This window comes from Homarus americanus, unplaced genomic scaffold (assembly GCF_018991925.1).
Source record: "Homarus americanus isolate GMGI-L3 unplaced genomic scaffold, GMGI_Hamer_2.0 scaffold24922, whole genome shotgun sequence".
In the NCBI taxonomy this organism is placed as follows: Eukaryota; Metazoa; Arthropoda; class Malacostraca; order Decapoda; family Nephropidae; genus Homarus; species Homarus americanus.
In genome coordinates this window covers 6,651,332-6,660,382 of record NW_024722610.1, presented here as the reverse complement: position 1 = coordinate 6,660,382, position 9,051 = coordinate 6,651,332, and positions in this window count along the sequence as shown.

Below are 9,051 nucleotides of genomic sequence, written 5' to 3'. Positions count from 1 at the left end.
GGTTAGCCAGTGGACATTAAGCTTGTTCATGTCCATATTCTTGTAGGCGTGCGGCTTGCGGGCTTTGTGAATCACCGATAACTTTGGTTTACAGGTACCGGAGGCATTGGTGGTAAACAGGACGGTGATGCGTTCCTTCTGCAACTTCCGACCCCTTACCTTGCTGGCAGACTGGACAACGAAGGTCTTGGAAGGTAACTTTTTCCAGAAAAGACCAGATTCGTCCATGTTAAACACCTGGTCGTCAGTGTACTGTCCTTCCTCCATAATCTCACGTAAAAACGGAGGAAAATCTCTAGCCGCCACACGGTCAGCACTCGCTTCCTCACCACCAATGTTGATGTTGGTGATCTTGTTCCTCTTCTTAAACCTATGCAGCCAACCAGAGGAAGCATTGAAGGGTTTGGGCTCTGCAATTCCCAGTTTACGTGTCACTGCTGCGTATAGCTCACGTGCGTACTCCTGCACTGAGCGCGTGTCCACCGCCATGTTGCGTCGCGCCTGACGCACCAAATAACTCACCAGCAAATTTTCCACTTTTGCCAGCACCCTGTTCTGGCAATACCTGATAGATGAAGCACCTGCAGACTTTGTGATTTTCATGTGCTCTTTGATCTTGGCTGCATCCTTCTTGATCGTACGAATCGTAGATTCGTTGACGCCATGCTGGCGCGCGAGATCAACTTGCCGTCTTCCTTTCTCCAAATCTTGAACAATTTGGTACTTCACCTCGTAGCTTAATGAACGTCGTGTCTTCTTTGGCTTAGTGCCGCTGGGTCCAGGTAAGGAAAGGTCTCTCTCTGGGGGCGATGGTGGTCCGGCGGAAGCCATTTTACGGAACAATGGATGCGCGTTAACACGGGGTGGCCTTGAGGGATGAAACTGCCGCGGCTAGGTCAAGCGTCGTCTCTCCTCCCTCCCTCCCTCCCCGGGGTGGTCACGTCATAATACTTTAAGCCAATTACAGCTAGCAGCAGAGGGGGGTAGGGATGCATGGCCAATCACAGTCCGATACGTCATATGACGTCAGTTATAACGCAACAAAGACACACACTGCACAACCTTACCGGGCGGCTTGCCCAAGCGGAGGGAGGAGGAGGGAGAGGCAGGCAGGCGGGCGGGCGGGTGGCGCGTGGGCAAAATCTAAAAATAGCATCTCGAGCCGGACACTCACCGCGTATATGTGGAAAAAATCCGTGTTAAGTGAAAGTTCAGCTCTGGCAAGGCACCGCGTATATGCGAAAACGCGCTAAGTGAAACCACGTTAGGCGGGGTAATACTGTATATATGTATATGTATATATATATATATATATATATATATAGATATATATATATATATATATATATATATATATATATATATATATATATATATATATATATATATATATATATATATATATATATATATATATATATATATATATACTGTATATATATATATATATATATATATATATATATATATATATATATATATATATATATATACAGTTAACCCTCACTTTCACGAGGTCACATTCGCGTTTCCCACGTTCGCGGTGCCCTGCGGAACCCAGGATGCTCACATTCGCGGTGCGTGTATCCCTTCTGGCGGAGAAGCGGCTAGGAAAAACTTAGCGCCATTTTGAATCAAACCTCCGCCATCCGCCATGTTGTGTAAGCTACTTGCTTGAACATAGTGCACAAAATCGCCCAGTCATCAAAAACATTACCAGTTCTTCACCCGCCACCCACCACAGCCCGGCCCAAGTCAGTGATAGTGATAATTATGGTGAGGATATGGACTTATATGGACTTTGGGAGAAGTTTGACAAGGGCCTACAAGCCAAGTGTGGTGGATAGTGATACAATTGAAATTACAAGTGACACAGGTGAGGGCCAATAATCTGCCCTCTGCCTCCAGGAACCAACCGCCCATCCCGTGTGGCCAGCCATTTTTCTACTAATGTAAGTGTTAAAAACCTAATATTATTGATATTTCTCTTAATTGTGGTGTGTGTGCATGCCATCATAAAGTTAAGATAATATTTTTACTACAACATAGTTGTGTGTCGTCAAAAGTGGAGTTTAGGGATGACCCCGGACTCATTTCAATTAATCCCACCGTATGTTATTATTCACTTTCTGGCGTTTCTCACTTTCGCAGCGGGACCTCAGCGTTACATTGCTTCCAGCGTAAAGTGAGGTTCTTTTAACATATGTATATATATATATAACCTAAACCCCGACTTACCCACGACGGGGTTAGGGACCAAATCCAGATCGTAAGTCCGATATGGTCGTAAGTCCGATATAGATAAAAAAAAAAAAAAAAAAAAAAATTTTTTTTTTACAATAAAAAATCTACAATGAAATACAGTACAGTAAATGTGAATAATGATGAATGGATACAGTACAGTGAAAGTAATAAATAATGAGGAATGGATACAGTACAGTGAAAGTAATAAATAATAAGGAATGGATGCAGTGTGACTGGAGCACTTAACCTTTAATGTAGTCAGCTGAATGCACATAGAGGGGCCCCCATAATTTTCTAATTATACATGGAGACTTCATTAACTGAAACGTTTCGGTATAAGAAAATGCGTGTGTCATTTAAAAAAAAAACTAGACGTAAATCGATATAGTAATCGAAGTCTGGGGTATATATATATATATATATATATATATATATATATATATATATATATATATATATATATATACCCCGACTTGACATCCGGGACTTACGACTGCCTCAGATATAGATAAAAAAAAAAAAAAAAAAAAAAAATTTAAATGACACGCGATTTTCTATACCGAAAAGTTTCCAGTTAATGTAGTCTCCATGTATAATTAGAAAATTATGGGGGCCATGTGCATTCAGCTGACTACATTAAAGGTTAAGTGCTCAGTCACACTGTATCCATTCCTTATTATTTATTACTTTCACTGTACTGTATCCATTCATCATTATTTATTACTTTTACTGTACTGTATTTCATTGTAGATTTTTATTAAAAAAAAAAAAATTTTTTTTTTATCTATATCGGACTTACGACCATATCGGACTTACGACCTGGATTTGGGTCCCTAACCCCGTCGTAAGTCGGGGTTTAAGTGTGTGTGTGTGTGTGTGTGTGTATATATATATATATATATATATATATATATATATATATATATATATATATATATATATATATATATATATATATATATATATATATATATATATATATATATATATATATATATATATATATATATATATATATATATATATATATATATATATATATATATATATATATATATATATATATATATATATAGTGGGGTATGCTATAACGAACGGATCCTACTACGAATATTCCTATAACAAACGGTTTTACCTATAAAATTGAGAATGCTATAACGAACGAAATTCCTACAACGAACATTATTTAAATTTTTTTTTTCCCTAATTTATTGATTTTTATTACAAGTATTAATGATATTCTTTATTTCAGGGGTTTAGATGCATATGTACGCACTTTTTTACAATTTTTACAATTTTATATTATATTTTTCAGTGTTAAGTGGTTGTATTTGGGGGCCTGGAACGAACGAATCCTATAACGAACGAATGCTATAACGAACAAGGTTCTAGAACCAATTAGATTCGTTATAGCATACCTCACTGTATATGTGTGTATATGTGTATATATATATATATATATATATATATATATATATATATATATATATATATATATATATATATATATATATATATATATATATATATATATATATATATATATATATACAGTCAACCCTCACTTTACGCGGTCCCACGTTCCGCGTTTCCACGTTAACGCGGTGCCTTGCCAGAACCTAACGTGCTCACATTACGCGGTGCGTGAACCCCATTACGTGGAGTGTGTCCGCCGCGACGCTATTTTTAGATTCGCCCCACCCGCCTGCCTGCCTGTGCTCCTCGCCTCTCCCTCCTCCTCCCTCCGCTTGGGCAAGCCGTGCGGTAAGGTTGCGCAGTGTGTGTCTTTGTTGCATTATCACTGACGTCATATGACGTATCGGACTGTGATTGGCCATGCATCCCTACCCCCCTCTGCTGCTAACTGTAATTGGCTTAAAGTATTATGACATGTCCACCCGGGGGAGGGAGGGAGGGAGGGAGGAAAGATGATCCTTGACCTAGCCGCACCAGTTTCATCCCTCCACGCCAGACCGTGTAAACGTGCATCCATTGTTCTCTAAAATGGCTTCCGCTGGACCACCAACCCCAGAGAGAAACCTTTCCTTACCTGGACCCAGCGGCACTAAGCCAAAGAAGACACGACGTTCCTTAAGCTACGAGGTGAAGTATACCATCATCCAAGAGTTGGAGAAAGGAACAAGGCAGGTTGATTTGGAGCGCCAGCATGGTGTGAATGAATCTACGATTCGAATAATAAAGAAGGATGCAGCCAAGATAAAGGAGCACATGAAGATCACAAAGTCTACAGGTGCTTCTATGATCAAGTATTTTCACAACCAGGTGCTTCTCAAGACAGAAAAATTACTTGTGAGGTACTTGGTGCGTTAGGCGCGACGGAACATGGCGGTCGACACGCGCTCTGTTAAGGACTACGCACGTGAACTGTACATTGCAGTGGCACGAAAGATGGGAACTACAGAGCCCAAACCTTTTAATGCTTCCTCTGGGTGGTTACAGAGGTTTAAGATCCGGAACAAGATCACCAATATAAACATTGGTGGTGAAGAAGCGAGTGCTGACCGTGCTGCGGCTAGGGAATTTCCTCCGTTTTTACGTGAGATTATGGAGGAAGGACAGTACAGTGACGACCAGGTGTTTAACATGGACGAATCTGGTCTTTTCTGGAAAAAGCTACCTTCCAAGTCCTTCGTTGTAAAGAATGCCAGCAAGATTCGGGGCCGGAAGATGCAGAAGGAACGCATCACCGTCCTGTTTACCACCAATGCCTCCGGTACCTGTAAGCTCAAGTTATCGGTGATCCACACAGCACGCAAGCCGCACGCCTACAAAACCATGGACATGACCAAGCTAAATGTCCACTGGCTGACCGCACGTAAGGCGTGGATGTTCTCTACACTGTCCCTCTCCTGGTTTGATGACTGTTTTGTTCCCAATGTAAAGAAATTCTGTGAGCAACAGAATTAAAAGTATTACTGTACAGTATTTATATTCAACAACATTTATTCTAATATATTTAGAACATTATAGCTACAGTGGTCTCCATGTAATCCTGCCAGTCTCCAAATACTGTACTGTACAACACTCCGTCTCCATCCACCTTTACTGTTGTGCTCAGCATTGTGATCACACTTGAAAGCTTGAATAATTATGGCGATATTTTCAAATTTGAAACCTAAAATTTTGGCAAAATTTTTAACCAGATGCTATTTGAATTTTAGATGTATCCGAATTTTAGAGGTTTCACTGTATAAAAATTAACTCAATCAAATACATATTCAGTAATAAACAAAAATGAATCTTTTGTACATATTCGTAAAAAGATAAATGACGCGGTATCCTTAAATGTGCACGTATATGTTGGCGTTCCCAATCCATCTCTTGTTTTTCTTTGCCATTAGTGGTTAGCTACTTCTATTGTTCCATTTATTAAAATTAAATAACATTACTTAAAACATATACCGTATATATACTCGTCTATAATTCTACCTCATTTATAGGTTGACCCTGATTTTTTGACCAAGAAATCATTAATTTATGATATGCCTCGTTTAAAGGTCGACCCAAGTTTTTGAGGATAATGGAACAGCAAAACCTTCACTAAAAACACTCTACGTCCTATAAACTGAGGGTCGCCGTGCATGAAAGACCGAGCGCCGAAGGCAAATTGTTTACCATTCTTACGACACTTTACACTGAAACGCGGGTAGTTTCAACAAAAATATTGTACAGTCGGCCCTTAACATATGCGGGTTTAACATACACGGATTGCCCCGCCGGAGGAATATTCTGTACATTGAAGTAATTGAAGTACACTCAAATCGCGTGCCATTCAACTCGCGCGCGGCACCAGACACAGCCCGCTCCCGCAACCTCACACACACACGCATAGCTCTCCCTCACTCACTCAGTCTCGCTGTAACCACGCTTGTGTTGACATCAGCATTGTAGTTGCAAAAATATTACATTTCCGTGAATGTATTATATCAAGCACAGTATGAATAGAATATCACTAATATAACATTATTTTAACCGAAAACTATTAAAAAAACGAGTAATATATCTTGAACATCGGAAGGTTAGGTAAAGTCTTTTGTTTTTATGTAGTTTATCCTAATTTACATTGAAATACATTACATTTCAGAATAAAAAAACTACTAGTGTATTTATTTCTGAGAATATGGAAATGTAATATTTTTGCTGAAATGACGTACGTATTACAGTGGAAAGTGACGAAAGAAATTACTTTCGCTTTCTTTCGTTCAAAAGATGTTACCGTAATCGCTTTTCGAATGGTTTTCAGTTAAAAACTGCTGTATATTACAATAATATTCTATCCTAATTCACTTGTGATGCAACAGTTTTTTAACTGAAAACCATTCGAAAAGCGATTACGGTAACATCATTTGAACGAAAGAAAGCAAAAGTCATTGTTTTCGTCACGATTTTATCCCACTTTCCACTGTAATACGTACGTCATTTCAGCAAAAATAATACATTTCCGTGAATGTAAGATATCAAGCACAGTATGAATAGAATATCATTGTAATATAACAGTATTTTAACCGAAAACTATTAAAAAAACGAGTAACATCTCTTGAACATCGGAAGGTTAGGTAAAGTTTTTTGTTTTCGTCATGTATTTTATCCTATTTTACATTGAAATACATCACGTTTCAGCAAAACAACTACAGTATTTATTTCTGAGAATATATTCATTCAGGCGCAGTTTAGGTAAAATATACATGTGATGTGACATTTTTTGAACTGAAAACGATTCGAAAAACACGTACCCTCTAGCCCTGTTCAAGGAGAAGACTGGGAGGAGCTGTTTGGTGTTGAAGACGATGACAAGGAAAATGATTTTAATGGATTTTAATGAAAATATTCAGAAATATGGTATCGTAGTGTTTATTCAAGTAAATTAGGATAGAATATTATTGTAATACAACAGTAGTGACAATGTGGAGGAGGCGGAGGGATAGGGCGGGGAGGAGGTGACTGAAGTGAGCAGGGAAGAGTGGAGATGCCAGCCAGTATTAATTGTTTTTATAGCTCTTTTTGCATTTTAATATTAAATACTGTACATTACGTTTCAACAAAACAACTATTTATTTCAGAGAATATGGAAATGTATTACTTTTGCTGAAATGACGTACGTATTACAGTGGAAAGTGGGATAAAATTGTGACGAAAGCAATGACTTTCATTTTCTTTCGTTCAAAAGATGTTCCCGTAATCGCTTTTCCAATGGTTTTCAGTTGTGGGATTATGAGGCTAATGATAGGAGAGAATATTATTGTAATACAGTACAACAACAACATTTTTTTAACTGAAAACCATTCGAAAAGTGATTACGGTAACATCTTTTGAACAACGAAAGAAAGCGAAAGTCATTGTTTTCGTCATGATTTTATCCCACTTTCAGTCACAGTTACATTTCCATATTTATTTCTGGTAAAATATACTTGTGATATAATATTTTAATGAAAATACGGTATCGTAGTTTTCTTTTGTTTCAAATTTAATTAACAAAGATTGAGGTTTCAAATATAATGAACAAAAATTTATGTACAGTATCTATAAATAAACTTTAAAAAATTAATACTTTGTTTTACATCGTCCTGTGCATACCATACCATGCATTTGGCTACTTTGGGCTTGCTATGATGACGCAAGAGATCTGCCCTGGCAACTGTACCGACACTCACAGCTGGTGGTGCGTTGGTGAGTCGTTTCCATTGTTTACTGGTAGTTACTGGTAAATATTTTTCAACGTAACGAAACTATTACCCATTTAGAGGTCGACCCCCAACTTTTTGCCAAATAATTTGGTCTTAAAAACTCGAACTACACACTGGTATATACGGTAAATAAGGACATGGGGGGGCCAGGGTTTTTTTTTGGGGGGGGGGGGGGGCAGCAACAGTACACGGATTTTTAACATTCACGGGTATCTCTGTTACCTAACCCCCGCGTATGTTAAGGGCCGACTATACAGTATATTTCCATTCAAGTATTTATTCAAGTCAATTAGGATGGAATATTATTGTAATACAACAGTTTTTTAACTGAAAACCATTTGAAAAGCGATTACGGTAACATTTTTTGAACCCCGAAAGAAAGTGAAAGTCGATTGTTTTCGTCATGGTTTTATCCCACTATCCACTAATACGTACGTCATTTCAGCAAAAATATTACATTTCCGTGAATGTATTATATCGAGCACAGTATGAATAGAATATCAATGTAATATAACAGAATTTTAACCAAAAACTACTGTATTAAAAAAAATGAGTAACATCTCTTGAACATTGGAAGGTTAGGTAAAGTCTTTTGTTTTTGTCATGTATTTTATCCTATTTTACATTGAAATACATCACGTTTCAGCAAAACTTCTATTTATTTCTGAGAATATATTCATTCAGGTGCAGTTTAGGTAAAATATACTTGTGATGTAACAGTTTTTTAACTGAAAACGATTCGAAAAACATGTGTACCGTCCAGCTGATACTCAACAGCTGGTGGTGCGTCGTGCATCGTTGTAAACAATATGAGGTGGAGGTGGATTACTGAGTATTATATTAAGTGTGAAATATCGAAAAGGTTTTTATTACTGGTATTTTTAGTAGATCAATGGGTACTGTGATACCGTATATATGATATAAGTTAGCCTGTGCTACGAACTTCAACATGGACTACTGAAAGCATGTTGTAAGGTAATTTAGCCTATTGTAAGTTGGTGAGCTTCATATGCTGAAGGCACTGCACAGCTTTTCATTACTAATTAGTACATATTTTACATTTCCATTGTTTACTGGCAGTAAATGTTAAATATTTTTCATT